This window comes from Rhopalosiphum padi, chromosome 4 (assembly GCF_020882245.1).
Source record: "Rhopalosiphum padi isolate XX-2018 chromosome 4, ASM2088224v1, whole genome shotgun sequence".
Classification (NCBI taxonomy): Eukaryota; Metazoa; Arthropoda; class Insecta; order Hemiptera; family Aphididae; genus Rhopalosiphum; species Rhopalosiphum padi.
In genome coordinates this window covers 36,802,298-36,819,729 of record NC_083600.1, presented here as the reverse complement: position 1 = coordinate 36,819,729, position 17,432 = coordinate 36,802,298, and the positions used below count along the sequence as shown (strand labels likewise).

General features: G+C 28.1%; 1 protein-coding gene across 4 annotated transcripts in view; it reads right to left on the bottom strand.

Annotated features, from left to right (window-relative positions):
- LOC132929564 (tyrosine-protein phosphatase Lar) overlaps window positions 1–17,432 on the bottom strand; it is a 151,257-nt gene that overhangs the window by 67,201 nt on the left and 66,624 nt on the right. The gene's annotated exons all lie outside the window — the stretch shown is intronic.

Here is a 17,432-nt window from a genome sequence, read left to right as displayed (position 1 = left end):
ATTAATTAAATCATGTACAAAATAATTATTAAAATGCACACACACGTTTAACTCAATTAAACTTTCCGAGAGAATCGTGTAAGTGTATCTTAATAATGGTTTTAAAGTAAACAACATTAATTTACGAAAATTAAGATACTTATAATTAATCAGTATTATTATAGTCATAATACAATAATAAAATGTAGAATTAAAATATTAGCTATACGCTATATTTATATACTACTTTTTTCCATATTAAATGTTAATGTAGAAAAAAAATGTATACTATGTTTTAAAATCGAGCTTGCATCAATATTTTCTCCTTGAGTTTAAAGAAGTGACTATTAAAGAAAAGAGCGTTTTAAGGAAATTCTAAAAACTAACATAATCATTGGAATTTATTTACACTTATCTAAACAGCTGTAGTAGATTTATGTTTTAATTGAATGTATAACACGTACAATTTATAATTAAATAATTGTCAGTAATGATTGTAATAATTGAGTACATATGTATATAATATTTGTTCTTAAAAAAGTCAATTAAACAAATGGTTTCATTTATATATTTTTTTTTAATTTTAATTTTAATATAAAACTTTTATTTTTATCACATGTTTTGAAGAAAAATACAGAATACATAGATCTCTCATTCGAAATAGTGTAAAATAAAAATGATGTTAAATTTAAATCCATATATATAGTATTTAAATATTTTATATTAACAATATATAGATAATATACGCACATATGTGTTTATAGGTTATATTTATTATATACTGTGTTATTACACAGTACTCATACAAGAAACCTTTATGATAAATAATGAATATAGACTCTACTGACTTGAGTCGGTTTGGACATTTTTAAGCATTAGGTATCGTCGTAACGGTGATGGATTACACGATGTATGTTGTTCTTTATTTCCACCTGACGCTTCGGTTTTATTTCGGGTCGAATGGCGCAGCATTAGACGAACATTGGAACAGTCGTGAGAGGGCGGACGGACATACGCGTCTAATGCGTTTATCCAGGGCTCGTGTAATAGACTTGTCACCCTTCCTTCCTATCCCGGCTCACTAGTGTTCTGGGTGCTTTATTTGTCCTATCCCTTGTTATATTCGCGAACCTGTATCTAAATGGGACTTGTCACACAGTCGGGCGGAGAAAAAACGGTATAGAGATAGAAAATCCTAACCTTTTTTTTCTTCTTTCCTTTCCGTCTCATATTCATCCTCCCCCAAACAATACACACAACACTAACACATCCTTTGATTACTGTCTGTCTGCGTTAATAACACCATAATAAGTCATTCCAAGAAGACTCTGGCAAAAGATAAATTTAAGCTGTCCATGCGGATTTACCTATCATAAATAACATTTGCACATGCACAATGAGAAATGCAGAAGACGGATATTTAACGGAGTCTCTACATCCCATAACGAAACATATTATTCATCAGTAGGTAGGTGTACCTATTCTTCTATCGTAATGTTTTTCGTTACCCGATTTCTAAATAGTCACCTTTGTGCCAACTGCTACGATTAATTGCAGTCTTTAAATTTTCAGCTTTCTCAACATAAATATTAAAGAACGTTTATACGTGAAATAGATTGAATGCTTATAATCATAATGATGTATTGTACATTTAACGTGTATATATCACGATCAACAGTTGTATGGAATAAATTTACAAAGATAACCCGATCAATATTGCACTATTATTACACATATTTGTGCTATAAATTCATCAAATACAAACAAACAGAAAGTTTAACTTGTCATACAATTTATAGTTAGTACTTAGCAATCAAACACACTCAAGGTAAACCAAAAATGTATATATATATATATATATATATATATAAATTCGATGTAGATAAAGGATTTTTTCAAAAAGTGAAGCATTTATTGAAAATAATTAAAAAGAAAGGTACTACTTGTAAATAATTGTTAAACAATTTTAACATAGAATGGTTTCATTAGAGCAATAATAATAATAATAAACCACCCTCCCGGAACAACATATAATAAATTCACAAAATTTCCGTAAACTCGGACAGGGCCTTTTTTGTTTTAATAACGGGCCAACGATATTAATAATATCTTATTTTTATGGACTCAGATCGGTATCTAGCCAGCACCGTGTGAAATATGTAGCGTAATAACAGTACCTCAGAATGTATTCGCAGCACACGATTTAATGGTTTTTGGGTAAACGTTCGACGCACGGCGAGAGGGAGGCGGAATGGCACTTAAAAAAAATATATTAATAATAATTCCGCGCGAACCTTATTTTTCCAGAGCACGTAAAAATAATACACGTATATTATACGAACCGAACTTAATAGGTTTCCCTCTATATGCGATGGCCGTCAGTGAGTGAGTGAATGTGTGTGTATGTGTATACCCATTTATTATTATTGCTGTTTTATTATTATTATTATTATTATTACATATATTTTTTTAGCCAATAGGGGACGTACGAAAAATAAGGACGATAAGCATCGAAAATTTATTGGTCTAATAAAAAATATATATATTTTATAAATAATATAAATATATTTATTTTTGGATGATAAAATTGACGCGAAAAACATTTATCTGACCGAATAAATAGATGCATTTCTCACCTTCCCTATGTATAAAACCGTGTGATAGTAGACGAATATAATATTAGATAGAGTTTCCTTTATGTTGTTTAGCAGGTGCCGGCGGCAGAGTCCCGTTAATGGAAAAAGCGGCTTAACTTTTTGCCTACACCCCACTACAATAATAATAAACATGCCACATGGTGTCCTCTCCCTCCCTTAGCTTCGTTTAAACCCTTCCTCATGACACGGCTCGAACACCCCCCTTCATCACACCATCTCTTTGCGGTGCTTAAAATGCCAGAGGCGAGGTCGAGCCGTGAATTGTAAGCATCTGTATGTGTTTTCAGGCATAGCGAAATAATTATTGAAATTTGACAAGGCAGCTTTCAAAAATCCCAAGTGACAGTAAATCTACAATATAGCATGACATAAATTAACTAAGTTTTAATTTAAAATTAATTAATTTTAATTAAAACATTTCATCCACAAAAGGAGTCGATAAAAATAATTATTATGCTAACATCACTTGTAAGTGTATACTGTATTACAAGAAATTACAATTTATAAGTAACTGTATACAATATCTTTCCTTTATTGACTAACGCATACGTCAAGACAAGTATTATTAATGTTTATGACAATAACATACCACCATCATATTTACTAGCTATAAGAGTTTATTTCAGTATCAACTTGCATTATCAAAAAAAAAAAAAAAAATGTACCGAATAGTTTTTGAATTTAAGTATTGTATTAAATATCTAATTTAAAGTAAAATCGATTTAAGAGAATGAGCGATATATAGTTCGGGGAAATTCACAATTAGTTATTATACTGTTATTACCAAGCAAATTATATAACTTTTAGTGAACAATATCGTAATAATGTTTAATTTTAATTATACAAGGTAGTTATCCAAACTTAGCATATTATGATATTATTAAAATTATTCTTGGTGGTGAATAATACATTTTTAATAACCAATTATTAAAAAAAGAAAATTAAAACAAATAACTATATTTAAATGTATAATATACTTTATACCTGCAGATTAATCATTTATTTTAAGTATGACGATTTTTAATCAATTCGTTTATAATAAATTTAATAAAAGAATAATTTTATACACACATACAGCTTGCGTTATATAATAATTGTAATTAAAATATCTAATTAACAACATGTTATCTCACTTAAATATAAATTATATAATATATTTATAAATATTTTACATAGATATAATATACAAAACATAGTACAATTATAAACTATATTTTAAATATTAGTTATCATAATATGTTTTTGGAATGTTAAAATCATACACATTCAGTTTTTGATTTCATAAAAAGTGAACACGCTTATAAGAATGAAAAAAATTAAGGTAATATTTTATTGGAATCACAGAAATCTTAAATTCTTTAGAAATGTTAATAATTTTTTCGTTCAATGTTCACTATTAGAAATAATAACTTAGTTTATTATAGGATTTATATATTAAATGGATTAATTATATTTGAAATTAGGCATTATTTTATTACTTGAGTTACAATATAAAAATTATAAAACTTTGAGTGAGATAAAAGGAAATAAAAATATTTATCGAAAATTTAAATCAGAATAAGTGACAAGGTAAGCATGTTAAATGTGTATACAATATACATAGATATGTGACTTGATAATTTGACATTGGTATACAAAAAAATGTGACAAACAAAAATAATTATTTTTGGTGTCTCTTATAGCGCTGATGATGCACTCGATGTAAAACGTCATTAAATAGTGAGAAAGAGAGAGTGGAAGGAGAAAAAATACGTACAAATTAGAAGACATTTTCCAGACCCTTAGAAACAATGGTCTGTAGCATCGGCGTCTTTTGAATATACAAAGTTTTCTTTAACTTCTGTACATCGAGTGTAGTCACAAAGTTCGAAACAAAAGGTTTTGTCGTTAATGTTTCACGGTAGCAAGGTGGTTGAATGGAGCTTGTGCATCATTTCTAAAAGATTTTAGTAACAGTTTTTGGAACAAGATTGAGAACAGTATAGGGATATTAGTAGGAAAAAATATTACTATAGGCATTTTAAAGTTTTTTAGTCAATACTTTAATAAAACAATTTGAATTTTAGCTCTGTCTACGATTTAATTTAATTTTTTTTTATATATTTTTTTAATTTCTCCTGAATTTAAAACTATATCAAGTAAATACATAAGTTGAGTTTATTTGTGTTAACATTTACTTGTAAATAACTTTTCTCTATTCTGAATTTTAAACGAAGATAGTATATATTAATTATAAACCTAAAAGTATACAACAAAAAAAAAAACAACCACGATAATTGTGTATATAATTTACTAGTATACCAAATTATTGAGATTAAAACAATTCTGTCATTGGAAAAACAAACACGATTTGACAATTTACAACAACTGTTACATATCAAGTACTGTGTTAACAAAAATGTTTTATTCTGTTCCTAATAGACAATGCTAATAAATCTAGTTGGGAACGAGTGGCAGTTAATGTGAAAAAAATCTCCGACAGCAATTTGTTCACCCTAACATTGATTAATATTTTGGGATAGCTGCTAACGTTAACGTCGTTATCCTCTTCCCTTGGCGGTAAAAAAAAAAAACAATTTAAAAATAATATATATATATATAGTCCATCAGTTAATGAATAACAACGCGGTCAAAATTGCTATAACGATTAAAGTCATGATTTATTAGTAAACAGAAAAAACAATATGAACATAAAAAAAAATTAAACAGATAATATTTACAAAATTTTAGGATTTATGTCTTGTCACCTGAAATCGGTTATGTAACAATATTAAAAACAACCCACGATGTTGATAATGGTGTAAATGATCCCAATTTAACCAGTTAGTTCTCATCATTTATTATTATTTATTTAGTAAACAAAAAAATTGGAATACTGATATATCTGTAATACATTATACTCATATAATCTATGTAAACTATAGTTAAAAAAATATAGAAAAATATATAATTTACAAATACTATGACTGATAAATATATAGTTTAACTATATTTATTAATATATTTTAATGTTTTAATTAAGCGCATTGTAAATAAAATATCAGAACACAAATACATGATGTATTCATTTATTCACGATTCACTTAAATAATAAAAATAAATTTCATTACATGTACTTTTATATATTTTCTAAGTTTGTTATATATATATATATTTTTATAAACTCTAATCCATTAAATGTACCTAACTTGTCCCGAATCCTAACGACTGAAAACTTGAAAGTTAAACTAGTAAGACATTATATAATAAACTTTTAAAATTACTTACTTAAAAATAAATAAACAACTTTTTTTTAAAAGGATCTCATAGAATTTCTTGATCGAAAAATTTATTCTTGACTAATAATACAATTTTACTGAGCAGAAGTTATATTTTTTAATACCAACTTAAAACATTGGATAATCAATTTAATTTTATTCATTTAAGCTGTAAAATATACAGTAAAAATAATATTTATTTATAATTGATACATGTACACATCATATTATACTAACACAGATATATAATAGGTATAACATCTTCTACTATAATAAAATCATATGTATATATAATACCTTTATATAAAAATAATACCTGAAGTTGACAACTACTAGATATTAAATTAATTACTATTTAATTAAACGATAAGAAGAGTGTAATATTTACTTATATCCACATTATATGATTAAAAAGGTTTTGAAAAATAGATATCAATTGCAAGTTATTTGGCAATCTGCAAATTATGCAAATTTATTTTAATTTCAGGTATGTATATAACTTATTAAATTAAAGTATACTCAGTATACTAACAGTTGAGTTAAATATGCAGTTTTTTGATATTAAATAGACCAAAATGTCGTTCTGCGTTTACTGGAAATTTTTGGAAACTAAAATAAAGAATAAAAAAATACAATAATATGGAAACACTAGCGCGCACACATAACAATAAACCCGAAATAGATTGGACAGATCTCAGTTTCAGCTTCGAACATTTCACTCTACTCCAACTGTCCGATAGTTATATTAGTACTTTTCGTTTATTTTTTCCTAGTAAAAATTTTAATACAATCGTGCACCATTTTATGAAAACGAATTCTCGATTCGACTTTTACCTACGTGTAACACTAGAAAAAATACAAATAAGTGGAAAACAAACAACACGAGTACTACCGGTTGATACTTGCCTTTTCTATCCTTTTCTATACATGCTATATACATATTATATATATATATATATGTGTGTGTGTGTGTGTGTGTGTGTGTGTGTGTGTGTGTGTAGTATCACACCAGGGAACCATACGGTACACGTGTGGATACACTCACACATATATATATATATATATATATATATATAACACAAGGAATATTTGGTAGTGCTATGAAAAATTGTACGGACCATAAAAAGCAAACATCCATATTATATATATTTACACATGGAAACTTTACTACAGGTAGGTAGAATTACCAATACATTTTTATTCACTTCAGAGCAGGTATGAAAAACAAAATGAAAAAAAAGGAATAACGGACGAATAAATGTCTGACGACGGCAATAAAACAAATGATTTGAAATATTCGTTGCACGCTCAAACGTTTCCTTCAGTTAAAAATGACAGAATTATACTTCAAACTCGTGTAAACTGATTCACAAGGGATGAAAAAAAAATGAATAATCAGTCTTGTGACAGGTTGCCTCGTTCTTTCAGACATTATTATATAAACGTTTCGGTCGGAGGAAAGGCAAATGCAAAGGGAGCAGAAAACGAGGAAAAATCGTAGGGCGATTAAGAGTTTTATCTTTGGTGCAGCAAAGGTCGCAACGATGATAAATCGCAAGACGTAGCGGCGGCACCTTTTGTCCTAACGGTAATCCTCCTGCCACCGCCGACATAGAAACGGTGGGTGGTGTGACGGGACAACACCCCCGAAGGCGCTTTCTCTCCCAACACGGCGCAAAGGGGCACTGTTGTAAATATTAATAAAGCTGGACCCCTTCTTCCTTCATCTCTTACGAAACACTACGGTGTAGGTGTTAAATCCCGCGTTCGGGACACGCCCTTTAATGCCACGGAGAATGTATACCCCGGCAAGAAGAACAACACGCCCGGCCAACAACAACAAAACGTTAATAGCTTTCTTGTGGTTGCAGTGCTAGAGACCCTTCTCTCCTTTCCCTCTATTGGACTCATGATTATGATGATGATAATAATGATAAAGATGATGGGAAAAAATAACAGGGTAAAGAAAAGACCAACTTAAACAATAACATGAATCGCATAAACAATAGCTCAGGTATTACATATATATATAAATATATAAATTTATAATGTATTATATATTATATGTATATTGATAAAGTAAAAAAAAATGTGGTCGGCATTAAAAAAATAACATTCAAGAATAACAATAACCATTTTAAGTGTAGCGAATTTAAAATAATTATCATAAACAAAAAGTGAAATAATACGTATTATTTAAAAACTAAAACGTTTTAATAATAATGGTTATTTTTGAACCTCTGACAGTATTAAAGAAAGTAATAATTTACTAACCTATGTTTAGTTATATCATATTACAAGTCTAAAGTGGTAATTAAAATCATGGTCTTAGACGTGTTTCGCAAACTATTGCTGCAATAAACATATCAGTTTTCAACTACTCGACAATTAATTAGGAATTACTATATCATAATTAAACTAGAAATTTAAACCAAAAACGGCAATAAATAATATTAAATGCATCCGCTGAATACCATTCAAATATAAACAAGACAATATCAATACATGGAAAAACCCCTATAAATAATTTCTTTATAAAACAAAAACAATAATATTATAATAAATAAAATATTTGAAATAACATTTTGTTTTCACAAATTAATTTTTATAGACGAGACATTCAAAAATACTGATTTAAAAAAAATATATTTATTATCCATAATTATAAAATATAAAATAACAATATCAATATAAATAAGCAAAACAATCAATAAATTACAAATCATATTTGGATGACAGTTATTGATTTTTGGTATTATTACCTAATATGAATAACTAAATATTTGATCATCAGTCGTGTTAAATACACAATCTTATGGTTTAAAAATAATGTTTAATATAAAATCAATATGTTGAGAATATGAGAAATAAATTGTAATTTTAAATTATTCGTTCAAAAGTATATGAGCACTATTAACAATAATAGGTACATTATTAATTCATTTTGAATAATAAAAAAAATAATAATAAAATAAATAAAATAAGCTTTCTAGAATTTTTCAATTTGACCATGACAAATACAGGAAATATGACATACTCGTGTATCTAAAAATATCGATTGACTGACACAAAAACCACTGGGACTAGGTTATTAAACATAGGCCATTATAATAAAGTTGCGAGTAGGGGACAAGGCATCGACAGCAATTTAGATGAACAGAAAAGGAGAAGAGAGTGCACCAGCATGCAGCTGGGATGACACGAAGGCCAATAATAGGATATATAATGTTATATATATATAGGAAGTTCCACATGCATCGTAAAGGCGGCTTACGGTGGTTGAAACAAAAGCTTGCTACCACTATACACATATGACTTACTCACTCGGGAATCTACATATAAACCAGCATCAGATTGTGTATATACAATAGCAGTCGATGTTGAATTTTGACGTAATCCTATTTCGGTATTAACTAAATTGAGTTCAGCAGTCCTCGTCACCCGACGGCCTTAACCTAAAATCGTTTACCAACCACTTCCTAATCCAGGAGAAGAGGAATACTCTAGGGATAGGTCGACCTAACACATTAAAGTTATACTTCAATAAAGAATCGAGTAAGAGTTTAAACACACTAAGTTACAGAAATAGATGTGTCACAAAACGTATTCATATACATTCGCATTACATAATTAGTGTCGTTTTGATTTAGAAAAGAAAAATACCTATCTAAAAACAAAACGGGTGAAGCTTAGATGAAGTTCTTACTATTAAGTACATAATGTACACTTAGTGATAATTATGCTCTTGAACACACTTGAATAAATTATTCAATTCAAAATTAAATTCTATTGTAAATTTAAATTAATGGATATTTTTCAATTTTCCAACAACATTATATTATATTTAGCCTCTTAACTCGTTAGTATTATTCTCAAAGATAACACTATATAATTAATAAGTCAAAACTACGTTCAAGATAAATTTTTAAAATGATTTAATGATTTTTATTAAGTTTAAAATAAGACGCTATAAACAATTAAAAAACTTTAATTAGTTAGCTTAAATGAACTAATACCAACTAAATATAAATAATACCAATGATATTTCACCTTCATTATCATTATAACTTTAGTATGAGGTAAAACTATCGCATGCGATAGAAAAAGTATAGAAGTAGTTAGAACATTGAATTATAATCCATTTTATAAACTAATAATTTTAAATTGAAAATTGTACGGCTGCAGCTTTTTTGAATGTCTGAAGAATATAATTTTAGTATTTCCATCTTTTAAAAAAAAATTAATTCAATAATTTACATTAAAAAACGATACAACAGATAATAATAAAGCTACTTACGAAATTTAAAAAATAATGAAAAAACCATCAAATTCAATAAAAATTTTATAAAACTATACTTTCTAATTATCATATTTAGTTATAATCAATATACCTATAATGTAAAATATACAAACATTTAATTGTAACAATATATAATATTTATGGGATATTGGGCAACTGTAAAATCTGAATGAACTAATAAAATGTTAATAAATAAGACAACACATAGGTACCTATACATTCAAAATTAATTGATTCACATTAGGCAGTGCATATAATTTTTTTTATTATTAAATTAACTTGTGCATTATGATGTGGACTACACCTTTCGAGTTTAATTATTAGCCTCCGATGTTTTTGTTATTTTCTCAAACTATAACATCGCGCAAGACTGCCGAAACGTATATATATCGTGTCTAAAAGTCCGGACACGCACGACCTCACCCTCTTTTATCCTTATCCACCGTTTGCTCCACTAGCTACTTCTATTTACCGGGCAACAGTGAACTTTTCAACAGTAACAACAAATTGGGTCGTAACAGTCTCTGTTTTATGATTACATTAGTGAAATACAAGAAGGGTCATAGGAGAGAGGTCAAGAGGAGGAACAAAGGGGAGGAGGGATTAATTTAAAATCAGAGTTATTATTATTATTATTATCAAATTGTGTACAATACACAAACGACAACAGTATGTAAAAAACAAACACGCAAAAGTAGTTTCGGCGAATATTTTTCTGCCTTCCGAGGACGCACTTAAAGCATTTTTCAAGTATATCTGATTCATTTTTTTCAAGTTATATATTCCATCGTCTTTTCTATTTAATCTCCGAAAGAAAAACGTATTATTTATTTTTTCCGTAGAGAAAAACAATATAAAAAGAGAGTCGTCTCTCAAAGGAAAAAACTCTAGGTTTACCTGCGGTTGATAAGTCGTATATTATTCTCGACCCTGAAGGCGATATATTCCGGAAATTTTAGGTTTATACGGATATACTAGCACAGCGGATGAGATGTAGCTTTTTGGTCGGTCAGTTTAATATATTACATAATACAGTATTTATCAGTAAATGACTTACGTAGAAAAAAATTAATTCCGAGCATTATATATGAAAAAATAACTAATTAAATGAGTTAAATTTAAAAGATCATAAATAATAAGCAATAATAAGTTATGTTTGTGAAATCCTGATCTTGTAAATTGGGACATTTTCAAAGTAATAAGCACATAAAAATCAAGTGCAAAAGATAGTAAGACATAAGTCAAAATATTTCATAACACTATTGAAATCCAAATTTCATATTATTTTTATAAGGCAAAAAATGATTAAAATTATATTCATGTATTTTTATATCAATATTTTAATCAATAATGTTATTTATAATGTTCCCAATGAACTTGATAGTTAAAATAATTTATTGGTAAGTATTTTAATAAAACTTAATCAAAATTAATACGTTTCATAAAAAAAATCAACTAAGATAAATCAGTGTTCCTTATCTTTTAGTTTAAAATAATATAGTGATACTAAAAAATATAATTAATAAGAATAATAATTGATGGTTACTGAAAAAAATGATACACAATTTAAGGTATTCATAAAGTAGTTATTTTCAAAAATATTAATACTACATTTTTAGAAAAATTAAAATAAAAAATATAAAAAAGTATTTTTAAATATATTAATTGTGACCATGAACCAATTTATATTTTACATTAAATCTTAAATAAAATGAATAATTAGTTAAATTTTAGAATAAATCAATAACAGAACAATATAGGTATAACATATATAAGTATAATATAATTACATGAAAAATTATTATTTGAATAATTACAAAAAATATGTATTATGTATACAACGAGAAAAGTAGATCGTATATTGTAATTTTCTCATTCTATAACAGTAAGAAAAATGAAAATATATGATAATTACGAGTCAAACCTACATCAGTTAACACTTTATTCAATAAATAAAAAATGTTATTTATAATATACAGACATATAGTTAGAGATGTGTAATGGACAATACAAATTCCATTAAAAATATGTCATAATATAAAAGTAAATGTTTATTAATAAGTATACACTCTTTAATTAATTTGAATAAGATGATTAAATTATTTAATTAGATTAGGATATTGAGTGACAAATTGTATATGTATTGTCCAGTTAACACGATTATATTACTATTAGTTTCAACTATATCACAGTCGTAATGAACACATTGTCGTTTTGTAAAATGATATTAGCTAATATTTTTTTCTCTGTGCCAAAACCCCGTTACTATGAACTGATAAAAACAAAACTTAAACACCACGATGCTACGTATATCATATAATATATAAAATGTACCTAGTAATATAAATTCGCGTTTACAACTAAAGAGTAAATATAGAAATAAGGGAAAAAAGTAAAAGGAAGAATTAGCGAATTAATTGACATTACCGTCGGTTTTGGCTTCTGGTGTGATAAACGAGCGCGTCACCTCCCTAATCGCGCACGCCGCACATACAGTATCAATCAACCCTCGGGCGTATAAACTTTATAATAACAGTAAACCGCCAAAAATGAAGGGAATGGGGAAAAAAGCGGCGTCATCTCCACGCAAGTTTTTCTCTCTGTATCCGAACGGGAAAAATTACCACTAGGTCGTCGCCGCGGTCTTTTAACTTTCTCCCATTAATTTTCATTTTCTTCGCCATTTTTACACCCGCACCGCCATTCTTTTCACACCGGGGTCGCATCTGGTCGGTTTTAATGTGATTTGTTGTTATACACCTCTAATGGCCGGTAACTTTTTCCTTGCCCGTTCTGCTACCAAAACAAAATTCGTCTGGTCGACTGTACAGAAGAAAAAAAGTTTCCACACTCTAAAAGTCAACAACATGCGTCCAAAAATGATACGGTCTTCCACTACGTTTACGCGAAAAGAGGTTAGGAAGCCTCTTTAAAAATTATTGAGACCGAAACACATTTAGTAAAAATATATTAATGAATAGTTATATATATATATATATATATTTGTCAATATTGTTGATAAGACAATATAGAAAAATAAGTACATTTTGTAACTCTTAGAATAATAATAATAATAAAATATTATAAATGAAAGAATCATTATAAAATATTTTTATTCTTACTATGTTCACTAAGTTTTATCGTAAATAAATAACACAAGGAGCTGAAATACAAAACATAAATATAACTAATTAATAACTACTACGATTACGAAGTTCTATTGTATCAACACGATGGAATTTCTAGGCACAAGGCATAATATAAAAAATTAGGTTATGATTTAAACGGTCTCAACCTAACAGCCCCTTTCTAACTAATTTTATAAAAAAAATATTTGTTTAAATAAATTGCATGTAGTTGTTTTATACAATAAAAAAACTAATATCTAACCTTATAAATATATAAACAATTATGGAATTTAAAAAAAGAAAATTGGTAAATAAGTTCATATTTTAGATATTTAAATTTATAATTTTTTTTTTTGTTCATTGATTTTTGTTGATCATTAATGCCACGATTTTTTTATGGTATAGTGATTATAATTATTCGAATGTATAAATAATACAAAAAAAAGTTTTCCCGCAGGTTGAATGAAGGTTCTTAATTGATTCCCTCGCGCACACCAATTGATTGCTATAGGGAATAACGTTTACGGTCAATATAGTTTACTAAATAATTTTAGTTAAATTATCCTAGTTATTCGTAACGCAAAAAAAAAAATATTGTCTTTATTTAATTGCATTTATTATTATTTTTAGAATGTTTTACAAATTTTATTAATATTTATAAGTATTAAATTTAACCAAAATTAGAATAAGGTCATTACCACATTTTAATTGATTAAATTTGGAGAAATTATTTTGATTTAAATATAACCGAACTATGTTTACTTGAATTCAAATTATGTATCTATAGTCTATACCATACAATATTTTTTTTTTTATAAAGTAGCAATATGTATAAACCTAGTAAAATAATTTCACAACTTTCACGTTTCTATAATTGTACAGATCATTGGTTCAATTATTTTACTCTAATAGTTTAACTATACGTAAAAAATAGAAATCAGTAATCATATAATAATTATTTTGTGAAGGATTCATGTCTAAAATATATAACACTACTTATATTATACGTATATAAGTTAATAAAAAATCTAATTACATTATAACATATGCATGCTAATATAAAACTGAGTTAGGGGCTTGTAGTCGTTATTTTAAAATATATATATTATATATGTATATTACGCTTATAAACTTTACATTGATTTTATGTCGAAAATAATTATGTTCTGGTTGTATTATTATACTCAATACTGTGCAGTTGATATAATAATTCATAATACCATCATATTATATTACAACTCAATTCTTGGAAAATATCAACATATTATTATAGAATTCAATACAAACGGTTTTCATAGCATATATAAATGTGACGACTGACGAACAATCCCTAAGGATTCGTCAATCAAATTAATGGTTTAAAGATAAAGTGCATGCTATATTATCCTTATTAGTAATGTAATGTAATATAACATATTATATAATAATTACTCATTAGGTTTTAGAATTTATATATTTATATATATATATATATATATATATATATATATATTTAATTAGGATGGATTTTTTAAGCTTATTCTACTGTTTAACATTATTACGTCGGTGGGCCTTATACTTCTGATACAACGAAACGCATAACCCGTTTTTTAAGGATTGCGAGCACAGTGCGACACGCGTTGTGGTATGACCCACAAATACATCAGTCACCTAAGCATATTATTCATGTTCTTCAAAAATGTCCACACATTTATTATCTATTATATTATTGTTATATAGTCACACATTGTTTATAATAATATAATACGTAATTTGATATACGTACGAGGGAATGCGATTCACATCACCTAATTAAATAATTTTTGAACATTCTTAGTTTTAAAGGTATGCGTAAAATGTATAAATTTTTTTCATTTCAAAATATTGGTTATGTAATTATTACACATAACTTTACAATTATTTAAACAATAAGCCTCGTTTACTTTACGAAGGTATTCATTAATGTATACATCGGTATTTTCGTGTTTTTTTTTTATGTTTTCCTGGAACTTTCGCAAATTTAACAGGTCGTGTTCAGCACATGTAATTTTATTATAAATCGACCTTTTATTTATTACTTTTATCGACCTACTGTTCTCAACCCATTTATCACTAAATTCTCAGAATAGATTCTTTAAACATAATACAAATATTATAACCCAAAATAAAATATGACTAGTTTTTTTCTATACAAACGAGGTATTACAAACATAATTTTTTTGTATATAAATACCCCGGTTATTTATTTTGTGCTCCTCATCGCTAAGCAGATTATCTAATGTTAAAAATTATTATTTTGTCTTATCAATTAGTTATCATTGGATAAAAAATGTGATAAATCACTCGTTATTTCTATAATCATTATTTTGTATGTATAATATACACAGTCATTATAGTACGTTATAAGTAAATAGATTATCAATGGGTTTTTATGCATTATATTCATATACTTAGTATCATTATATTAATTCCAATGATTTTAGATAATTAAGAACTGTTTAAAATGCAAAATAATACTGGTAAATCCAACTATATGTCTACATATTATAATATTGATAGAAAGGTATAAGTAGTATATAAATAAATCTATCAAATCTATTTTCAACACAATTTCAAATAGGCAGGTACTTACGTAATATATAGTATATATAGTACTTTAACTGCGTTGTCAAAATGTATAACAAAATTGATTTATACCATTGTTACTAAAATATAATTCTTTAAAATGAAATATGATTAAAAAAATAATCTTTTTACTATTTACTGAAGTTGAGCATAAAATTATACTAATTAATAATACAACATTTTGATATTTACGTTTTATAAAAATACACCTACTTAACTAATTAATATTATAATAAAATCATGACGAGATGGTCGACTATAATATTTTGAAAAGAAACGTGTAAATTAATATAGCACTGGAATGTTCCATATTAATAAATAATAATTATAATAATAATATTACAAATAGTGGAAGATACGCACAATATAATATTTGGACATACAATAATCCCCTTGGGCATTTGTGGGACATTCAATGTTGGAAATAGATGACGGAAGCATAACTCGACCACAATACCACCAGAGGATAAGGAGTGAATATAACTATGAATTTATTATTATAAAGCTATCGGCAGCGGCGACTTGACGGCAACTTTTGAGTGGTTTGCGAATTCGGAACGAACCCCTGTAGGGCGAATACGTTCATAATGAATTTATACGAACCGTGACAGATAAACCCTGCAGTTAGATCGCAAAATCGAAAATATTATAGACAACGCTGTTTTCGGCTGTACGGCGTGCAAAATTCAATTAAACGCCTGGACGGGTCTTAAAGGACGTTTCATGATGGGCCGACGACAACAGTAGGTAACGGCATGTAGAAGTTAGCTATGTATACAGGAGAGGCTGTGGTTTGGGGGTGCATGGCGTACGCGTTTCCAAGTGTCGCCGCCGCTGTGGATATATGTAGGTGTGGGCAAATACAACACAAATAATGTACTGTCGTCCCTACAAACCCCGATGACGAATCATTTAAGCGGGTCGGCTGTGGGGAGAAGGCTAGGGGTATAGTTGATATTATCAAGCGGACCAAAAATGAGAATGAAAAGAAACGAAATCATACGCATTCCGTACAGAAGAACGTTGCCGTTGACGTTACGCAAGATAATAAATAAATACTCGCCGCCGCCGTTCTTTGGGTGTAGGGAATGCGTTTTTTGACGCAGAAATAGTGCGCTTCCGACAAATCGAGTAAAAGGGAATTTTATATTATTGTAAACTTCTACATGATTAACTTCGAATAGGAAATGTGTTCGCAGCACGGCAGCTCTGGTGCGGACGGAACGAGAGAGCAGTAGACGACCGGCGGCGATATAACGCGACGGCTCCAGTTTCACGCCAGTAACGGCGTACGAATAACCATAGCCTGAGGGGTAGGTGTGTATGGGAGGGGAGCGGTTAAGCGAACAAACACTTGGCAAACCCTCTGTAAAATGAAAGTCGGTAGAGTAAAGAAATAACAAATACAGTGGCTGGTGGCGGAGTGGAGAAACATTATTTCTTTTCCATGCACCGCACTGCCATACAGACGGACGGCCGCGGTTTTCAAATACGCATGGTTACAGAG